Source organism: Hyperolius riggenbachi, chromosome 11 (assembly GCF_040937935.1).
Source record: "Hyperolius riggenbachi isolate aHypRig1 chromosome 11, aHypRig1.pri, whole genome shotgun sequence".
Taxonomy (NCBI): Eukaryota; Metazoa; Chordata; class Amphibia; order Anura; family Hyperoliidae; genus Hyperolius; species Hyperolius riggenbachi.
In genome coordinates, this window is record NC_090656.1 from 92,805,185 (window position 1) to 92,826,485 (window position 21,301).

General features: G+C 41.1%; 1 protein-coding gene and 1 long non-coding RNA gene across 8 annotated transcripts in view; one reads left to right on the plus strand and one right to left on the minus strand.

Moving 5' to 3' along the window:
- LOC137538368 (uncharacterized) overlaps positions 1–14,267 on the minus strand; it is a 50,375-nt gene extending 36,108 nt beyond the window's left edge. The window contains exons 1-3 of one of the 2 annotated variants that reach the window (XR_011024769.1): positions 14,186–14,267; positions 13,965–14,067; positions 10,837–10,896 (exon numbers count right to left, since the gene is read on the minus strand). This is a non-coding gene — a long non-coding RNA (uncharacterized lncRNA). Of the gene's footprint in view, positions 1–10,836; positions 10,897–13,964; positions 14,081–14,185 lie in introns of both variants that reach the window. The other variant, XR_011024770.1, reaches the window with a different exon arrangement.
- DCDC1 (doublecortin domain containing 1) overlaps positions 1–21,301 on the plus strand; it is a 751,262-nt gene that overhangs the window by 277,903 nt on the left and 452,058 nt on the right. The gene's annotated exons all lie outside the window — the stretch shown is intronic.

Sequence of the window (21,301 nt, forward strand, 5' to 3'; positions counted from 1 at the left end):
CTCTCAGCCTATCACACGCTGGTTAGCAGCCATGTCTTTTGTTTGTAAACACTGCCTAAAACTGGCAATTACAAGCCAGGATCGCAGCAGGGAGTGGCAGAAACAGCACAGAGGGGCCCAGGGCCCAGGAGAACATAATGAATAGAATGGTATGCTTTTTATTGTAAGAATTTTAGAGTACAGATTCTCTTTAAGGAGAATAAAAACATATTTAAGGGCAGTGAGGTGAATAATTTGGACAGAGAGGGCAACTAATTCAAGAGAACATCTGTAATAATCATTAATAAGGCAAAACAAATACTTTAGGCAAGCCTAATATGTTAGGCGCTATTGCTGGCAGTTTCAACATTTATTTCTTTACAGCCTTGCACCGTCAGAAATGTCAAAAAGTTTTACCCCGAAAAGAGAAACCAGAAATGCTCTATCATAACATGGTTGTTTGCATAAATATATTCCAATTTCCGCCACTGTCTTACATCAGTATAAGGATTGAAACATGAGTGTGGCTACCGTCTCTAGTGTAGTAAATGAATGCTTACCGTTAACAATTGCCAGTCTATTATGGACCAGCAAACTGCTCTCAGAACTGGTGGGTGGGTCATCTGGACTCCCATCTTCTGTGCAACACTTTTTGTCAAACTACAAGGACAGTAGCTAAACAATAGAGTCACGCCATGCTCTTGCTCCACAGCACCACCACCACATGCAGTTTTTCAAATGCACTTACGCCACAAAAAACTAGTCAATATGCTTGCTCTGAGGGTGTGCTGCAGACACTACGGGTGTGCTCAGTAGGCCAAGGACTCCTTACTGAAAGGTACTGGCTAACTGAATAAAAACAGGCAAGTTTAGAAGCCTAGTCTCCTATGTCAGAGATGGTGCGCTTAACCGATACACCATACAGCCACTGCAGCCATTGGGCACGCTACCACTATACTTCCTATTTGTGGATTCCTGCAAGTGCATCTGGTCCCTCAACTAAAGGTCACTATGGAAACATGTTGTCAGTTGAGTAACTGGATCCACAGAATGTCACAAAGTGCAACCATGGGGGGGGGGGGGGAGCTTGCTAATCAGCTGTTGAAGACCAGGATGATATCCACAACATGGATTCAACTGTGGCTTGCTATCCCATAGGGATGACTATCATATGCACATACATCTCTCCTCAGACCATCATATGATATTGGCAGGAGTTCTACTTTAACAAACGCCAACACCTTTACATCAGGTAACTTGAACAATTAGCATCTGATTAATGTTTTTAATAACATTATAGTAGGCCTAAAGGACATTTTTCATGCCAGACTTTACAAACACAAAGCTGAGCTTGTACTGTTGCCGCCAATGGAGAAGATCTCCTTGCCGGAATCACGTAGATCATTGAAGACCTAACTGATGACTAAATCTTGCCCTATTCTTGCCAAAATGAAAAAAATTATATTAAATTCTTCCAGTAGCCTTAAGTTTGTGTTGAATTTGATCGCCCAGAAAACCCTTATGTCAGCAGCGACAGAGTTAAATTTTATAGGCCCCACAGACAAAATGATCGTTATTTCTGGCATTTATCGAATTGCTGCCATTAGGAATAAAAATAGCGGAGACGTACAAAAGACTGAAAAATGTTATTAGCGTTCTATTAGAATAAATGACAGTGATAATTATCCAGATTTTCTTATGGTCCTGGTGGCACCTACAGAGTAATGGAATGCAGACTGCCATTGGTCCCTCCACCGGAAAAATGGTATTGAAGTTTCACTGTCTGCTGCTTGTCACACGTTGCTGTCACTGACTGAGCTATGTTAAATTTCCTTTGGCATCTAGTAATTAACCACTAGTGAAATACATGTCGATATCCTGCGATGTGTAAAATTTCATTTCAAAGATTCTTTTGTTTTAAGCAAGTTGACAGCTACCATTTTTTTTCTCCTGCAAATTACTGGAAGAACAATGGAGGTGGCCATAGAATGATGGATATTAATTAATACAAACTTGATAACAAGTTTACTTTGTATTAAAACGACCAGGCGGCTTTGATTTTGTGGTGCGAAAAAAGCTGTCTGATGAAAGTGCAAATTATTTTTTTCCCCCCCAAATTACCTTTATTATATAAAATGTATGATAGTGTGTGTGCTGTTTTGTTCTCTCAAGACTGAGGAGAAGCCCAAACTTCTACAACATTCTTTCACTGGAATTTGTGTTAGTTCTGTAACATCATGGTCAGATTGACATCAAAGAACTTCCACTTCCAATCAAGGAACCAACTTAAGTCCAGGAGAATGTCTCTTACTCCATATAGTGGCAAGCATATGAATGAGCTGGACCTGATTTACCGATAATGCCTTAAAGTGAATCATTATTATTATTTATCACCTAATAACATGGGATTTAACTAAGCCGTTCAAAGCTTATAGCCTCAAGAACATACTAAAAGAAACTTAGCCGAGCAGATGAAGCAGAAAAGATACAGTAATGTCCAACTTTTCTCTTCGCACATACAGGTGTACACCAGCCATGGTAAAGCAGGGAGACCATGTATTTATTGGGTACGTGATGTCAGCACCCACCAAGCATTGAGATGTCTGTTGGTGAACAAGAAAATGTACATTCGCTGTTTTCCTGTTCATGTCAATGTAAAATGGGCTTGTGCTAGATCCAACCAGGGCTGGATTTCTGGAAAAGGCCACAATGGCCTGGGCCTTGAGTGGCTGCATCCCAAAGGAACACTTGGACATGAAAGAGGGGTTGCAACATATAAAAGGGGAGGCTGAAAATAATGAGAACCACATGAAAAAGTGAATCTAATGCTCAAGGGAGCTGTTCATGAAAGAAAAGAAGAGCTGTAGTACATGCATAATACACATGAAAGAGGGGGCTGCACATGGAATGGGAGGGGCGCTGCTGCACAAGAAAAGGGAGCCACAGCATACTTGGCCTAGGGGCACAAAAAGTATAAATCCGACCTTGGATCCAACTCCTGAGGTGTGGAACATTTGTAGTTCCGCTCATTGGTATGCAGGATGCATCAGGATCAGCCTAGCAATTTCAGTTACACAAAAGCCAATGAATCCCAATTTTAAGACTTTCTGGCTGTTATATCAGGACCCCAATACTTGCTTTGTTCAATGGTTTCTTGATTTTCAAATAAAGTACAGTTTCAAAAGTTATGCTATAACTTATGATCAGCTTTCAAGGTTGGCCTAGTTTCTGCATAGCCATTGCCATAGCACATTGCAAGTTATATTAGCTCCATACAATGCAGAAATCCTAGAACCTCACTACCACTCATATATTAATTTGAGAGGCTTTAAGATGACCCATCCACCAGTTCTAAAAGCAGTTTGCGGGTCCATAATTGACTGCTTCCCTCCTTTATGATGGTATGAGATCTACCTTTATCCTGCCTGTAAAACAGAACCAGGTGGGCAGTTACCCTCAAAATGATCAGTGGTTTTGATGTGACATTAAGGTCTAAGCATACAAACACCTTACATTTTCTCATTTTTACTTGGTAGGAGAGGGACAACAGTGGGTTGGAAGGAGGAGTAAGAAGCCAGGATTTGTGTCCCTCCAAATTAAAACAGGTAAAGGTAATTATGGTGTGAACAGAGAGGGAAGTAGATGAAGGAGAAGCAGGTACAACAGCTGGAGAGGAGCTTGGTGAGACAGATGCTTTGATCTCTACCTCTTGGGCAAGTGAGCCTTCTACTGGGTGGCCAAACTCCATGCACATGGTGCCCGGTTTGTTAATGTTCTTGCTTTGTTAAATGCTGAGAGGACAGATGGAAGACAACTGTGGTCAGAAGCACAGAAATTAAAGAATCCCCAAATGGCAGAGGTCCTACTAATGTGTCCCATGATCTGAGACCAGTCATAGTAGGGAACAGAGATCGGCCAGAAGCACAACAGTTGTATGGCTATTAGAAGTGCCTGGGGCCTGAGACTAAACCCATTGCTCATCATCATTTCCTGCAAAAATGAGAATACTTACCAGAAGGTAGATGATAAACACATGAACATTTCAGTTTCTAAATTCAGGTGTGTATATAGCATAGCATATAGCATATAGCAATATCGTATCTGTTTCAGAAAGGCAAATATGAGGGAGTGAAAAGGTGTATCCATCAGGATTACTGGTCATCCACTTTAATACATGCTTACCATGAAATGGACTAAAATAAGTTTAGTAGACATATTGATAACATGGTATTACTCTGTGTTCACACCTGGAACATACCATTGACCAAGCAAGTTAGGGGCTGAGTAAATTAAGAAAGACCTCCATGAAGTTTCATAGCGCTTGTGCCCTGAGATGCTGCCCCAATGATTGATGCACAGACAAAGTGACAGGTTTTGCATGTGTATGTGTGTGATTGCGTTCAAACCTTTAGGGCAGCTTTAGGAGAATCTTAAAGCATATAGACAGTTCTTGAGATGTATCTACCTGTGATTCTCTTCCACACTTTACATGGCCTTCCAGGGAACCTATGGTGAGAGAAACGACGGCATGGCACTTGATGGAACACTTTGTAGCAGTGGGGTAAGGAGGGGAGCAATTGATGCCAAGCTGCATCACAGGGGACACTGATACAGCATTTTGAATATCAAAATATCAGTATGAACTGAAGACAATTTGTAATGATAACAGGCTACTGGATTTCATCCTGGCCATATGGAATCAGAATCAGAAATCCTTTATTTGCTAAGCACGACTGGGTCACGCCCTGAATTGGATTTAGCACTTACATGACTCAGAGTAGGGATAGGAAGTATAGATAACAGGACAGCATGAACAGGAGTGCAAATAGTAATTAAATACACAATAGTGCAAACTGAAATGAAATAAACATGGTACAGTTTCAAACACAGTGTTATGCTAAAAAAGTTCAATCAATCAACAGCGGCAGCTTTAGGGGGGATAAAAGGTGACACGGGTGGGCGCTGGTGGGGGAATCGTCTGAAGGGAACTCAGGGAATATGGAAAGCAAGACTTTGTTCTTTCTATGTATTTATCTTTCTTCGGGCTGCTCAAACAATCTCATATCAACGATTCACCAGTTTCGCAGTATACTTTATCAGGGGTATTGACGAAGTGGACTGCGAAACTGGTGGGGCGGACAGGATTTAGTGAATGCAGCAGCAGTGTTTATGAAGAAGCTTATGAAACGTGTGTGTCAATGGTCTGTGGACCCTGAGGGGAGTTATTTCCCTTTGGTTTTATGTGGACTGTTATTTGAATAAATCCGTTTTACACTAACAAGGGCAGTTTTGTGTCTTTGCATGATCTGGCAATTCACCTCTGAGTGGCAGAGATTTAGTGATAACAGCAGCTGGAGGATTTGTGCTAGAGAGGAACTGAGGATCCACAGGAGTGTGGATCTGTCTATTAATGTGGTAAGCCTGCTTTATTTTGGTGGTTCGATGACAGGAGATTGAGCAGTGCTGAAGATTGTATATATTCAATCATAAGTTTCATCTGAAAAATCTGAATATAGCAGCTGATCTTTGAGATATTTTGAACTTGTCACAGATTGTTACCATAATTGCAAACATGCATGTCCTCTTTGTATGACTGGAGATACGCCTTAAAGGATGCCCAAGGTGACAAGTGACATGATGAGATAGACATGTGTTCCTTTTTTTTCTGCCTGAAAGAGTTAACATTTAGGTATGCACCAGTTTCTCTTAGGTTGGGACTTAGTTGGACTGTAAGTTGGGACTTATTTGGACTGTAGCATAATCCTCGGAGATAAGTAATTACAGCCCTATTTACACTGTGTGGGTTGCTGTCAGTCATGACGTACTGCACATAGTGTCCGATACTTATAGTAACATGAAAGTCCATAGACTTTCTCATTATCATTCACAGTGCTGTGTGCATTCCATGCGTGGCGTTGTAACGTGATGGTGAACATAGTGCATGACGCATGCGTTTTCCCATCGAGTTCAAACATATTGCCTTATGGAAAATAGGAAAATCGGTGGACAATTTGGGTGCCGCATTTCACCCTTATGTTAAATATCGGCTATTGGTCGCAAAACTGGATGATTTGGGAGCCATGTGCGCACTTGTCCAACCAAAATTTTTAGTTTTCAGAATTAGTGGTTTATTATTATTATTTATTGTATTTATAAAGCGCCAACATATTACGCAGCGCTGGCCATTAATTTAGGTTACAGAAAATATTTAGGGGTGACAAACAGCAATATGACAATACAGGAATACAAGAAAACCAGATCACACAGCAAAATATGAGTACAAGGTAATGCTTAGTCAGTCACTGGAAGGGAGCATGGAGATTAGGCAAGTTAGGTTCACTCAAATGCATAGCATGGGTTTACAGTAATGGAGGTGCATGATCAGGTAGGACACAAAAGGAGGAGGACCCTGCCCAAAGGCTTACAATCTAGAGGGAGAGGTAGGGACACGAAACGTAGGGGACCAGAGTTCAGCTGTGGGTTTAGAGCAATTGTGAGGGGTGGTAGGCCAGAGTGAAAAGGTGAGTTTTGAGGGCCTTCTTGAAGGTGTTGAAGGAGGGGGCTGCCCTAATGGGTGGAGGTAGGGAGTTCCATAGTGTTGGAGCGGCTCTTGAGAAGTCTTGGAGGCGTGCATGGGACTGGGTGATGCGGGGGACAGTCAGGCGAAGTTCATTGGAGGAGCGGAGTGAGCGGCTTGGTGTGTATCTCTGAGTAAGATCAGAAATGTAGGTTGGACAGGTTTTGTGGACGGATTTGTAGGTCAGACAAAATATCCTGAATCTGATTCTGGACTGGATAGGAAGCCAGTGGAGGGATTCACGGAGGGGAGCAGCCCTGGTGGAGCGATGGGAGGAGTGGATAATTCTGGCTGCCGCATTCATGATGGACTGCAGTGGGGCTATTCGGGTCATAGGGAGACCAGACAGAAGGGCATTGCAGCGGGAAATTATGAGGGCATGGATGAGCAGTTTGGTAGTGGCAGAGGTCAGGAAAGGGCGAATCTTACAGATGTTACGAAGGTGGAAGTTGCAGGACCTTGTGAGGTTTTGGATGTGGGGAGTGAAGGAGAGTGCGGAGTCCAGGGTGACACCCAGACAGCGGGCTTGAAAGGTAGGGCGAATGGTAGTGTGTTTAACAGTGACCTGCACATCTGGGAGGTCCAGGGATGACCGGGGTGGGAAGATCATAATTTCCGTTTTGTCTAGATTTAGTTTCAGGAACCTAGCGGACATCCAGGAGGAGATGGCAGATAGGCAGGAGGAGACCTTGTCCATGGTAGTGGTGTATATGTCAGGGGTATGGAGGTAGATTTGGGTGTCATCTGCATACAGATGATAGTTCAAACCCATGGAGGAGATAACCTTGCCAATGGAGGATGTGTATAGGGAGAACAGTAGGGGGCCAAGGACCTAGCCTTGGGGGACTCCCACTGAGAGGTGGTTGGGGGTGGACGAGGACTCATTGAAGGAGGTCGTGAAGGAGCGGTTGGAGAGGTAGGATGAAAGCCAGGTCAGGGCTAGATCGTGAATGCCCATGGATTGGAGGGACTGGAAAATATTGTTATGAAATTCGTTTTGACAATTATTATTTTTGTAAATTATCTTTTTAACTTTTCAACACTTTGAAATTCTACTTTTTTATGATTTTTAAATTCGTTTTGAGGATTATAATTTCGTTAATTAACGTTTTGAAATCTATTATCAGAGAAATGTATTGCTTTTTTCCTTTACATTATCTGCACCAGAAAAAGGGTGTTTTAGGGTTAGGCCTCAGAAGGGGGGGGTTTAGGGTTAGGCACCACCAGGGAGGTCTTAGGGTTGGGCACCACTAGATGGGTCTTAGGCTTATGCACCACCAGGGGTTTTTTTAAGGTTAGGCACCACCTGGGGGGTCTTAGGGTTAGGCACCACCAAGGAGGTCTTAGGTTTAGGCACCACCAGGGGGCCTTACATTTAGGCACCGCCAGGGGGTGTTAGGGTTCGTCACCACCAGGGGGGTCTTAGGGTTAGGCATCGGTAGAGAGAGGGTTCTGTGTGAGAGTAGGGCTAGATTTAGTAGTAGTAACATATCCATAATATTTTTGGGCTACATGTAAGAAGTACACACAATTAAAATATATGGCTTTGGAATACTTCAAATCATTAAAAATCACGTTAGAAACAATTGCTAATTTTAAGGCGGTTTTAAACTCGGACAAAAAAATTCAATAAAAATGTGTTTTCCTACTTTTTATAACCCATGCAATTATCATATTTGCTTTTGTGCACATGTATTATTATTCATTTAGAAATTATAAGTTTCCAAAGTTCAGTTTATTTACTTTGAAAGCTGCTGGTGCATTTTATTCATAACTGTTGTATTTCTATTGTAATTGCACCCAGTAATGATTTCTGAGCAGTGTTTCAGTTCAGGACTCATTAGCAGAGGTTTCTGCACAGTCATAGAAGGTTTACTTAAAGGGAACCTTAACTGCTGCGGAAAAATAAATTCACTTACCTGGGGGCTTTCCCAAGCCTCCTGCAGCCGTCCTGTGCCCGCGCCGGTCCTTCGGTGCCCTCCGGTCTCCCTCCGCCGCTAAGTTTCGATTTCGGACGACTGCCAGTCGTCCTGGGGCCTCTTCCGCATTCCTGGTCGTAAACTGCAGTAAAGCGCGTCCGAATGACGCGTTTGGCGTCATGCGATGACGCGTTTGGCGTCATGCGGACGCGCTTTACTGCAGTTTACGACAAGGAATGCGGAAGAGGCCCCAGGACGACTGGCAGTCGTCCGAAATCGAAACTCAGCGGCGGAGGGAGACCGGAGGGCACCGAAGGACCGGCGCGGGCACAGGACGGCTGCAGGAGGCTTGGGAAAGCCCCCAGGTAAGTGAATTTATTTTTCCGCAGCAGTTAAGGTTCCCTTTAATTGTATCAAGTGAAGGAGAAAAAAGTGTCAGTCCTGTGATTTAACCCTTTGAATGCTGTTTTACTAAAAAAAAAAAAAAAATGTGATAGTATATTATATGCTGTAAATAATCTTTTAGAGCAAAGAAGAAATGCTGAGTTTCATTCCACTTTATGCCATATTTCCTTGTAAACCGATATTTTAGTACTCCTTACCAAAAAATAATGATTTTGGCTTCATCCTGCAGATTGTTTTTCACAGTGCCTCTATGTCATGCACGCACGTAACATGCTGTGACGCAGGGTATCTGCGCTGGAATTGCATGCAAAAAATTGTGTTTGGGCATGTGTTGTGCTGTGTACAATTTGAATGAGCCCTGAAGCTCTTTTCTTGCCGAGAACAGCTTCTGAGAGCAGGGGATAGATAAAAAAAGGTCAATAGTTCATATAGTTTAGCTTCTGGGACCCTGAAACACTGTGTCAGCAAATGAGACAATACAACATTAAACATTCTTTTCTTAGCTGATACACTTAAAAATACAACAGCAAGATTGTAAAAAAAATAAAAAATGTCAGTTTTAGGAGTAGGAGGATAGTTACTATTGTTTATCTCATCAGTATTTTCACCATGGGTTTCCGTTAATAATTTCAGTCAGTGGTAAGACCTTATGCTGAAATCGAATGCACTGACGGTGCAAAAGGTAATTCTAAATTTAGCTCTACATGTGAATTATACAATGTTCTCAGGTAAGCCCTACAGAATATGTTGTCATAGTATAAATGACCAAAATTAAATCAATATTCAGAGATTTCTGTACATTTGGACCAGACAACTTAGGCCGGTGCTTGGGGCCTAGCGGGTGTCAAGGGCCCCACCATCCACCTTCTTTGACCTCTCTTTACTTCAGCTTACCAAAAGGACCACAAGGGATCCTCATATATATAACCTTGCCTAGGGCCCAATTACATCTTAATCCATCTCTGCCTTTGGACCCCTGCAGCACCTTACACACTCTGATTATTTTTTCCCCTTTCTCATTATATAAGGCTGCAAATGGATCATTACTTCTAAACCTTTTACTTAGTTCCATGTTTGAAGATGCTCTCCAAAGGAAAGCAAAACACAAAGCAAACTTGTTAATATCAGAATCTAAGTATGTGCATTTTGATACCTTTTCATCACTTGTTCCTTTAGAAATTCTATTTTTTAAATGATATCCTGCCAGCTTTTTCACAATCCATTAATTCCTGGATCAACATCAGAAGGAATGTCAGGCCAGAGTGAATTCATTGTAAGATACACATGTCAGGATCAAAAGTCACAGACATTCTCCAAACAGCAGGGAAGCCTGCTTATTAGACCTAATCGCAACAATTAGTATGTGCCATGTGACATCCTCTGCCTATATTTTCAGCTAGGTTCCGAAGCCGACACATAGCAAAATATCACTTTTTTTTGTTCGGTGTGGGAATATCTGAGATTCCGTTAATCCTCTGATGAATTGCCTTTAATGGAAACATATTTGTTTGTGCTTTGCAGCAAATGTTTTTTAAGCTCTCCCAGCGTTTGAAGTCTTGAGTGGCAGTTGGGACAGTCAGGCTCTTATCTGCCAGTTGGCATCAGGGAAGAATTTGGTTTGATGATGGGCAGGAGTAAAATGCTCAGTGTTTGCTGCTTGTTTGTCAGATAGAAGGCTCAGAGAAAATGTGAATGGTGAACAGTGCAGTCAGAAAGTACCCATGCACAATAACACAGATGCCTCCTATACAAATGGTTTTGATACCACTTTTTAGCAATCATTTAGCGATAGAAATGTGATAGTAGTACATGCGCTATTTTTTGTTTGCTCATCTGTTGTCTTTTTTGCCAATTGTTCTTTTTTTGCCATCGCGGTAACTTAAAGGGAACCTGAAGCGAGTAAAATTATTTTTAAAAAACACATGACGTAGCTGCAAATAAATATCATATACTAACCTCACTGTCAGTACGTCTCAGAAGCTCACCATTTTCTTCTTACTGTGACCCCTTCCAGTTCTGACAATATTTTGTCAGCAATGAAATATACAAATAAATAAATATAGTGGTTAAACCAACCAATGTTAAAACGAGGGATACTCGTTTATTAAAAAGTGCAGTATTTTACATTATGCTACTTAACCAAAGTCATGGTCTCTTTTGCCTGAAATGGTCCTTACACTCCCTACACCAATCAGCACAGCAAGCAGATATTTCATGCACTAAGACAGTGATGTAAATACAAAAGGAGCAGCCCATGCAGTTGCTGTGTTGCCTGTTTGTCCTGCCCCCATATAGTTCCCTTCAACCACCTCTCCTTTCCCGACAACCTGCAGAGAGTAGCACAGCCGAATACAATGTATTACCTGCTCCAGCAGCGGGGCATACATGTAAAAAAGGTGTCTGGAAAAAAGGGCACAGGAGAAAAGAATATCAGTAAAATAAACAATATTCTACTATTTAATACCAATAGTAAAATATCAGTAATGTTTACCAATATTTTACTATGTCTTAACCAAACCTAGCCCTCCCTCTACCGATGCCTACCCTAAAACCTCCCTCTACCGATGCTTAACACTAAGACCTCCCTCTACCAATGCCTAACCCTAAGACCTCCCTCTACCGATGCCTAACCCTAAGACCTCCCTCTACCGATGTCTAACCCTAAGACCTCCCACTACCGATGCTTAACCCCAAGACTTCCCTCTACCGATGCCTAAACGTAGGACCTACCTGTATTGATGCCTAACACTTAACCCCCCAACACTTCCCCCCCCCCCCAACTTTAATCTACCCTTGCTGCAAAGCGGCAATTTGCATCAGAGAAGTTACATTTTGGTGCCCAGAAGCACCCGTTTGAATCTATCAGGCGCGGAGGCATGTGGATAGGCAATGGCCGTTGAATCAAACAATGATCTCTTCTACCAACACTGTGCAGTACCTTGATGTAGCGTGTGGAGTGACAAGAAAGAAGGAGTCACAGCTGGCTTGTTATGTATTGTTATGCAGCTATTTTAGACTTAAAGTCCCTTTAAAGCAGACTTGAACTCAGAACTTCCTCTCTGCTCTAAAAGATACACAATAGCATAATAACCTTTACAGAAAAACATTTCTTTGTTACAGCTGATACAAATGCTATAATAAAACTTCACTGTTTCTACTTCCTTCTTTCATGGAGTACAGACTAACCAGCGAAGCTCATGGTGACCCAGAACTCATTGGAGTGTGTAAGGGACTACAATGGTCCTAAAAGCCCCCTTACTAAGATGTTAAGAAAAACAAAAATTTGCTTTCCTAAAACAGAAAGAATTTGCGATAATTCAGGTTGGAGTGAGCTCGAGATGTCTCCCAGAGCACCACTGCTGAATATATGCAAATTAACCATTGTACCCTTAGAAGCTAAACACACCTCCAGAACCGCATGGAAGCAGACATATTGTTAACATCCTGTGCTTTCAAATTAGCTTATCTGCTTATCTGCCGTGGCATTCAGGTGACACAGTTGTGATTAGACACAGATGAGGGGGAATTAGACAGGCTAAACTCTCTAAATACAGTACATACAGGGTGCATTTTTCCATATTTTCTTTGGTCCTGTGCTAGAGTTCAGGTCCACTTTAAGCACTTTTTTCCCCTTATGGACCAGAGTAATTTTTACCTACCTGTCAGTGCTCCTCCCATTCATTCACCAATAAATGTATCACTACTTTTCACACCAAAATGATCTATTTTTCGCCAACAATTAGGCTTTCTTTAGGTGGCACTTTTTTTTGCTAAGAATTAATTTATTATGTATGCATTGTAAAGGAAATACAAAGAAAAAAATAAATAAAAAATGTTTTTTTCAGGTTTCAGTCAGTATAGTTTTAAAATAATACATGCTACGGTAATTAAAACTCACACAGTTTATTTTCCCAGGTTATTGCAATGTTTAAATTACTGTATGTCCCTAGTGCAATTTATGGCAACAATATTTTATTTGGAAATAAAGGTGTACTTTTTCTATTTGAGTTTTTAGTTTTCTCTTTGTACTCCATAAATAATTACAAATCCTAATTTGCAAAAATAACAATGATACACCCTCATTGCATACATAAAAAAATGCATATAAAAAGCCAAGTCCCTAACATGACAATTTATGTATTATCTTTTAAATTCCGTTACTCTCCCCCCCTCCCCCCCCTTTTTTATGTTTTTTTTTTTAACTATGAGGGTTAAGGTGTCATTTAATGGGTTAATGGGCTTTTCATTTTTAGGTGTATGATTTTTCTTTTTTGCAATAATTATTTTTCCCACCAGATGGTGCCTTACTACTTAAGAAGCTGAATCAGAGTGTAATGAATGTGCACCCCTGACAAAGCTAATTGCGAAACCAGTAGGGTGTGGAGGAGATGCCACCACTGCCTGTTACATTTATTACACTGGTCTCACTTGCAGGGTCCCTATGATTAGGGCCCTCGACGTAAGTGACAAATTGTTCATTTTGTTTTATGATGCACTGGACATGCTGTATTGCGCATTAAGACTATTAAAGTTTGGGCAGCATGGTGGCGTAATGGTTAGCATGCTTGCCTTGCAGCACTTGGTCCCTGGTTCGAATCCCAGCCATGACACGATCTTCACTGAGTTTGTATGTTCTCCCTGTGTCTGTATGGGTTTCCTCTGGGCACTCTGTTTTAATCCCACATCCCAAAAACATACTACATACAGATAACTTAATCGGCTTCCCCCTAAATTGGCCTTAGACTACAAGATATAGACATATGACTAGGATTAGATTGTGACAAAACAATATAGTTTGTACAGCATTGCGGAAGATGTTGGCGCTTTACACATACTAAATAATAAAGGTACTACACTTACATCTGTGTGCACTGCTTCTTTTCCCCTTGCTTTTTTTCCATGCAAACTGCATTGGAGGACTGAGTGATAAGTGGGGAGAATTCAGGATTGAACCGTATGCTTTTGAGGCAATAATATACGCTCTTTGACCTTGTGATTTGGGTCAGTATTGATGTAGCAAGCACATTTATATCCCAGATGGTGGGCACAGACATGTGCTGAAGCACTGGTTGTGACTTACTTACCATATATATCCTGTTGTCCTGAAGTTGTGTGCGCTGAGCATCTGGACTGTATAATATTGGATTCATATACTTGGATCCACTACAGGATCACTTTAAAGGGGCACTACAGCAAAAAACTGTAAAATTTTAAATATGTGCAAACATGTACAAATAAGTAGAACATTTTTTTCCAGAGTAAAATGAGCCATAAATTACTTTTCTCCTATGTTGCTGTCACTTACATTAGGTAGTAGAAATCTGACAGAAGCGACAGGTTTTGGACTAGCCAATCACTTTATAGGGGATTCTCAGGGATATATTTATTTTCAAAAGCACTTAGTGAATGGCAGTTGCTCTATCCAACTGCCAAAAAACTGTGTCGGGAGCAGAGAAGCTGGCCAGCATCATTGTTTAACCACTTTACCCATCCTTTCACCCCCAGGGACGGAGAAATCCGTACCTTCCGCGCTACCGCCGCTCGTGCGAGCGCACCCGCCGCTCGTGCACGCCACCGCCCGCTTGCCCGGAGATCAATGAACGGGAAAATCCATTCCCGTTTGTTGATCTAAGCCCCCGCAATGATCCGCTGCTTCTATTAGAAACAGCGCAATCATTGTGATTCTCCCAGCCTCCTACTGCTTCCTGTAAGCGTCCTTCCAGACGCTTACAGGTCGCATGTAAACAGACTCACTGTGGCCATCTTGTGGCCAAATAGTAAACTACACCCTAAAATATTTTACACATACAAATACATTGGATAACAAAATAAATTAACTCATTACCTCCCACACTCCCCATTTTTTTTTGTAATTTAAACAAACAAAACAAAAATACACTAAAAAAAACAACATAAATAGTTACCTTAGGGACTGAACTTTTTAAATATTTATGTCAAGAGGGTATAACACTGTTACTTTATAAACTATGGGCTTGTAATTAGGGATGGATGCAAAACTGAAAAAAAATGCACTTCCAAATAAAATATTGGCGCCAAACATTGTGATAGGGACATAATTTAAACGGTTTTATAACCGGGACAAATGGACAAATACATATCATGGGTTTTAATTACAGTAGCATGCATTATGTAAAAACTATAATGGCCAAAAACTGAAAAATAATATTTATTTCCCACATTTTTTCCTATTTTCCCATTAAAACACATTTAGAATAAAATAATTCTTGGCATAATGTCCCACCTAAAGAAAGCCTAATTGGTGGCGAAAAAAACAAGATATAGTTCATTTCATTGCGATAAGTAATAATAAAGTTATAGACGAATGAATGGATGGAGCGCTGAAAGGTGAAAATTGCTCTGGTGTTCAAGGGGTAAAACCCCTCAGTGGTGAAGTGGTTAAATTCTTTTTCGGGAAAGAATAAAAGCCTTGCTGAGAATCCCCTATGAAGACATGGACTAGTCTAAAACCTGTCACTTCTGTCAGATTTCTGCTACCTACTGTAAGTGACAGCAACATAGGAGAAAAGTAATTTATGGCTCATTTTACTCTGGGAAAAAAAGTACTTCTTATTTGTGTATGTTTGCACATATTTAAAATTTTACAGTTTTTCGCTGTAGTGCCCCTTTAAGGAAAACAGTTGTTATAGAATTTGTAGATTCAAAAAACAGTCCTTTTACTTTGAAAACATTTTTTTTTTAGTTTATATGGAGATGATAGCTAAGCATCGGGATGTGAATGCGCTGTTATTGGTACTGTTTTTTGGGCGCTCAGCTATTACATTTCTGAAAGGGTGTTGTTCAATACTCAGGAAAATCATATGCTGGGGTTTGCTATTACATAGCTGTCAATATTGTGGTCTCCAGTGGTTTGCTTCAGCAACAGGGATGATGAAAGGTAAGCTTTGGATAGTGTTATTTGGGATAGTGGGGAGAGGGTAGGAGAATGAGGAGGCTAGGTAGGAGGTTAAGGTTTAGAAGTGGTTTTTTTTGGGGGGGGGGGGGGGGGGGAGGGAATAGGGCTAGATGTCAGGAAGTGGTTCCAGTGTAGTTCATTAGCTCAAAATAGATTGCTTTAATCTATGTTCACAGTGAGGAACGCAACGCAACAGATCAGGACAGCGGCGCTGCATGCTATGCTTGTGTTGCATCGGGTGCAGTGAAGCATACAGTCAATGAAAAGTATGCTTCACCGTCACTGTTAAGGCACACATTTAGCGCATGCAGTGTGTTACGATGCCGCAACCCATTATACTGCAACGCTGCCACTGCACTGTGAACATGGCAAATGTGGTGCATTGCAGTGCGGTAAGCCGCTTCACAAAGGGACCAATACACCAAACTGCAACACACCACTGTGCACGTGGCCTCAAACTAACAATCAATTATTTTCTTTTTAAAAGAATTCTGATAAACCATGCCTTTATAAGGCTGGTGAACAAAGGAGAACATAAGTGATCCATTAGACCTGACCTGGATTTATAAGGGTCTGAGTGCGTTTGCGCGCTTCTGTACGCTTTGTATTTTTCTGCATTGTGTATCATGAACTGTTGCTAAAAAATTCTCAGAACCATGCAAATGTGCTCCGCCCCTTAAACATTATTTGCTTTAGGTTGCAGAAATTTTCGTTCCTTGCCAGGGTCATATTAGACCATAGCGATGATTGCTAAAACGGTAGTAAAACGGCGGTTGTGTGTTTAAAGTCAACTATGCACATGCAGTGAAAACATTTCCAGCAAAGTCCAGCAGAAAGTGGATTTATTACAAGAAATTTGCACCAAAGTGTTCATTTGACTGAAACCAAGCAACCAATTTTTTTTAACAAACCTTTAAAAAAATCTCCACTATGGTCTAATATGACCCAGGCAAGGCTTTTAAACCTCTACCATCTATTACCAGACAATTATTTTTAGTCCAGGCTGGGTTTGCTGGATCACTTACAATCTCAGCCATCCTCCATTGTTCTTCAACCTTAGTAAATCTGGGTCTTAGTGCCCTTCGTTTTCTTTATTTAAACTTTTTTTTTGTTGCCATTAGTAAATGAGGCCCATTGACCGTTACTGCAAACAGAAGTATCAGTCTGACATTTACCTCTACCGAATGGACCATTATACAAACAGCTAAACGTGCGCTAACAAGACATCCTGCCATTTTAACACTTCAGAGACACTATTCTCCAAAACTGTTTGGACGTATTTTCAAAAGTGTGCAATTTTAGCACACATCGAAAAACCCGTCCATTGTCAACCATGCGTTTTAATTAAACTTAATTGGAAGTTTTCAGGGATAATTTGATCGGGACTTTTCTATTGAACTGCTATATAAAGAATAGCTTTCACATTGTACTTGTACGGAGGTCGCTACTCGAGAGCCGTGTGAGTGCCACTTATATTAAAGTGTTGCAATTTGCTCATTCGTTCATGCTTAATCAGTTAACACAAAGCTCTTCAACACATAAACATATCAGACAATTGGACGTTGAAGGACTACAAGTACTGAAGTCGGAAAAGTTGGCCAATGCAGAATTACATGCTTCAGCACTTCCTAGCAGGGTTTTTTTTTTTCTCCTGGAGAGTCCTTGAAGAATAAAAGGCTTGAATTGATGGCCCAGGAGGTAAATTACTTTGGGTATTTTTAAAAAAGATCTGCACTGAGGAGACAGTATTCTATTCACCCTACTACAAGCACAAGTGCCACAATGGACAGTAAACAGCGAGAGAAGCACATCAAAATTCATAGACATCATTCGCAGATCACTTGACGCACCGTGGACACCCAACATGTTGAATTCTCAGTTTTTGAAGGGTTTGATGTAGTTTTCTAGAAATACTGTTCTCATTGTTCAACTCATTTAACATTTATATTTATTATAGCTTTCAAAAAGACCACTTTTTTATTTATGCTTTATAGGTTGAGTTTGTTGTTTCTAGTTTGTCGTTGATGCGTTTATTATTCACCAAACCCTCCATTCATGGGAGCCTGAGGCCAACAGGACCCCCTGCCAAGGCTGTGATGAGCTTTGACTGGGTTTTTAATAAGCACCAATGTCACCCAGTCAGAACTCTTTCTATTTCTAAGGGGCGAGCTACCAAGGAGGCATGATGACAACTACATCAGTCTACATGGATACCTTCTCCATAAGATTGTATCCCCTAGTTCAGCAAAGCTTCAAGTTTTATACACCAGATTCAGCATTAACCCACCTTAAAGGCAATAGTAGAGTGCTGTATAGGTGCATTAATTAAGAAGAGTCTAAACTTCAGAATCAGATTGATGGACAAGAGGAATCCTATAAGAAAACACAAGGTTTTGAGACCCAACACAATGGACGATCAAGCAGCATCTCAAGTCCAAGTCAGGAATCAAAGTTGGAAACAGGGTCAGGCCTCATTTGGAATGTAGGCCAATATAAACAGAAATTGGCAAGGAGAATCATTACTAGCCAGCTGCAAAGATTGCATAGAACTCTGAAACAACCAATAAAAGTTAGTGGGTGTAAAAGAACTCATAAAATATGGTTAATTAAGGCATTCCATGAGTGACGTACACACTCAAAGCATGGCTGAGCATGAATAATGGGAATGTGCATGCCTGGTAGATCAAGTCTTATTCTACTGTACACCAGTAAGTGGTCTGTGACATGAGTTGTAACAGTCTGTACATCTAAAGCAATGTGAAAATGTACTTTCGGACATCCAACATTATTGTTTGTCATTTTTTTGGGTGACAATATACTAATGTTTCTTATACAAACATCCTACTTAACTGAGCAGCCTAATCTGTTCAAAAGAGGGATTAGCAAGCAGGAGGTGTTTTACCGCAAGGCAGTAGTGGTTGGTAAAAAATTATTCAGCGCGGCAGATTGTTGAAGTCAAGGCCACTGTTGTTATGTTACATTGCTACTCACACTAGATTGTGCACATAACTTGTGGCTTAGCTAAAGGGGTACATTTTGCCCATCATGGCAAAAAATATTCTTGTGTTTCATAGTCTGGAAAGGGCTTTTTAACGTATCAGTCATCATCTGACAGAAGTGAATAAATATGTATAGTGTAGTGGGGAGGTGTTACATACAGTGGGGAGGGGCTACAAGCATTAGATGCTGTGTCTGGAACCACAAAGATTTGTATTAAAGCTGTGATGATCCATGGGGTTCCAGGAAATGAGGTCATATCTCTCCAGAAGGGAGAGATCTTAATCAATAGCTATAGTTATATAACTTAACGGGACACTGTAGGGGGTCGGGGGAAAATTAGTTGAAGTTACCCGGGGCATCTAATGGTCCCCCTCAGACATCCTGTGTCCGCGCAGCCACTCCCTAATGCTCCAGCCCCACCTCTGGTTCACTTCTGTAATTTCAGACTTTAAAGTCTGAAAACCACTGCACCTACGTTGCCGTGTCCTCGCTTGCCCTTATGTCACCAGGAGCGCACGGTAAAGGCACAGACCATACTGGGCCTGGGCAGTACGCTCCTGGTGCCATCAGCGGTTTTCAGACCTTAAAGTCTGAAATTCCAGAAGTGAACCGAAGGCGGGGCCGGAGCATCGGTGAGTGTCTGCAGGGGCACAGGATGCCTGCGGGGGACCATTAGAAGCCCCGGGTAACTTCATCTCATTTTCCCCCAACCCCCCTATAGTATCCCTTTAATGAAACAAGTATGGGTGCATCTAGATTTGATTGGTCCAAATGCCAAGGAAAGCAACAAGGCAACTGATGACTTCATGCAGTGGTAGATGTGGGCATCCCAGGAGTCATTGACTCTTTTGCATCTATTAATTCTGAAATTGCCTATACCAGACAAATCAACTAAGAATCAGTGAAAGTTCTCCTGTATGCAAATTTTAATTGGCCAGGAAATGGAAATTTGCATGGCCTGATCAGAATCATGAATTGCTGATCAAATAACTAGTACCTAATATTTTTTCATTTAATTCCACTGCACCCCTGCAGATATCTCCCTATTTTTTTTTCTCAACTAAAATTAACCCATGGATAGGCAAGGCAGGATTGGCACCATGGCTAATACAGGGCATTAAACGGTAACATCGTATAGAGTTCACTCTCCAACAAGATGAACAAGATAACGTCTTGCCACAAGACCATATGAAAAGCAGTAATTTCCATTATGATAACATCATCATAATTCAAAAAGAATACAAAGTATTGGTCCAAATGGAGGATGAATGAGTGAGCAATATCTCCTGCTATTTGTCTGTCACACTCTTTGCCCGATTTTCCCCTGATCCCATCTGTGTCTGACTGTTCTGTTCCCATCAGCCTTCTGTGCCACTGCATATACTCCCATAATCCATCTCTACATCCAGGGCACATATCAAATATTACCAAGAACAAAGGCTACTTCAATATTTTTTCTCATTGCAAAGATCTTCTCCACAAAACCTGCCTTTTTTTTTTTTTTTCTATTATGTGTATATAAATCTCATTTAACACTTTCCTCATTGGCACTAGTGATGCCTAGAGTTTAATGGCTGCTTCCCCGCTGCCAAATTGGTTGACGTCTCTGTAAACAAGGACAGCAAATTGTTTAAGGCTTAGTTTTTTTTCTTCTCATCTCACCTACTATTAGCAAGATATCGAATTGATTCCCATGTATTGATTCACGCCACAGACAAATTACTCAGTGTCTGATTCAGCTGAACAATTTTGGATCGGTTTATCTAAAAGCGGCGTTCATCTTTGTCCGAGCCTGGAGCACAGCTTGGCTAACGCCGTAAAAAGAACATTGGAGATATTGCCTTTTTCCTCATCATTAAGTTCTCAGTTAGAAGCCTCCTGTCCTACCATTCTCACTCTGGTCGTTGTCCTCTGTCTTGCCTACCCACTGTTTGTGATGTATAGGCAGCAAACCAGTAATGAGCATTGATAAGTCACTGAAACCTCTTTGGGCAGAAATGTGTCGATACCCAGTGGGGAAGAAATGCCTCGCAGCTTCAACATATCCTGATGTTATTTTTCCTCTCTAATAAAACAGAAAGCAATCATAACACCTAGTTGTACTTTTCACAATACGTCTTAGCCCACTAGTGAACCCTGAAGGATAAGAAGTGGAATTACGTATCTTATAAGTTATCTATAGCAAACTTCTTGGTGTTTCTTAAGACAATTAAAATGACAGCTCAGGTCTTGTGGCTGTCTGGAATATTTAGGCGTCTTGGATCTCGCTAGGGTTTGACTTATAACATATAGTGCACGGTGGTTAGTAAAAAAAAACCTCATCACAATAGCAACAGTACTCCATTGACAAAAAGCTGTTATCGTCATTAATGACTTGTCATAAGGACAGTCAACGAGTGGGGTCGTCAATAATAAATATGGGCTGGTGCTGTCAATATAATTGTCATTATATAGAAATAAATGACCGTCCCAAGCAGAATGAGCTTA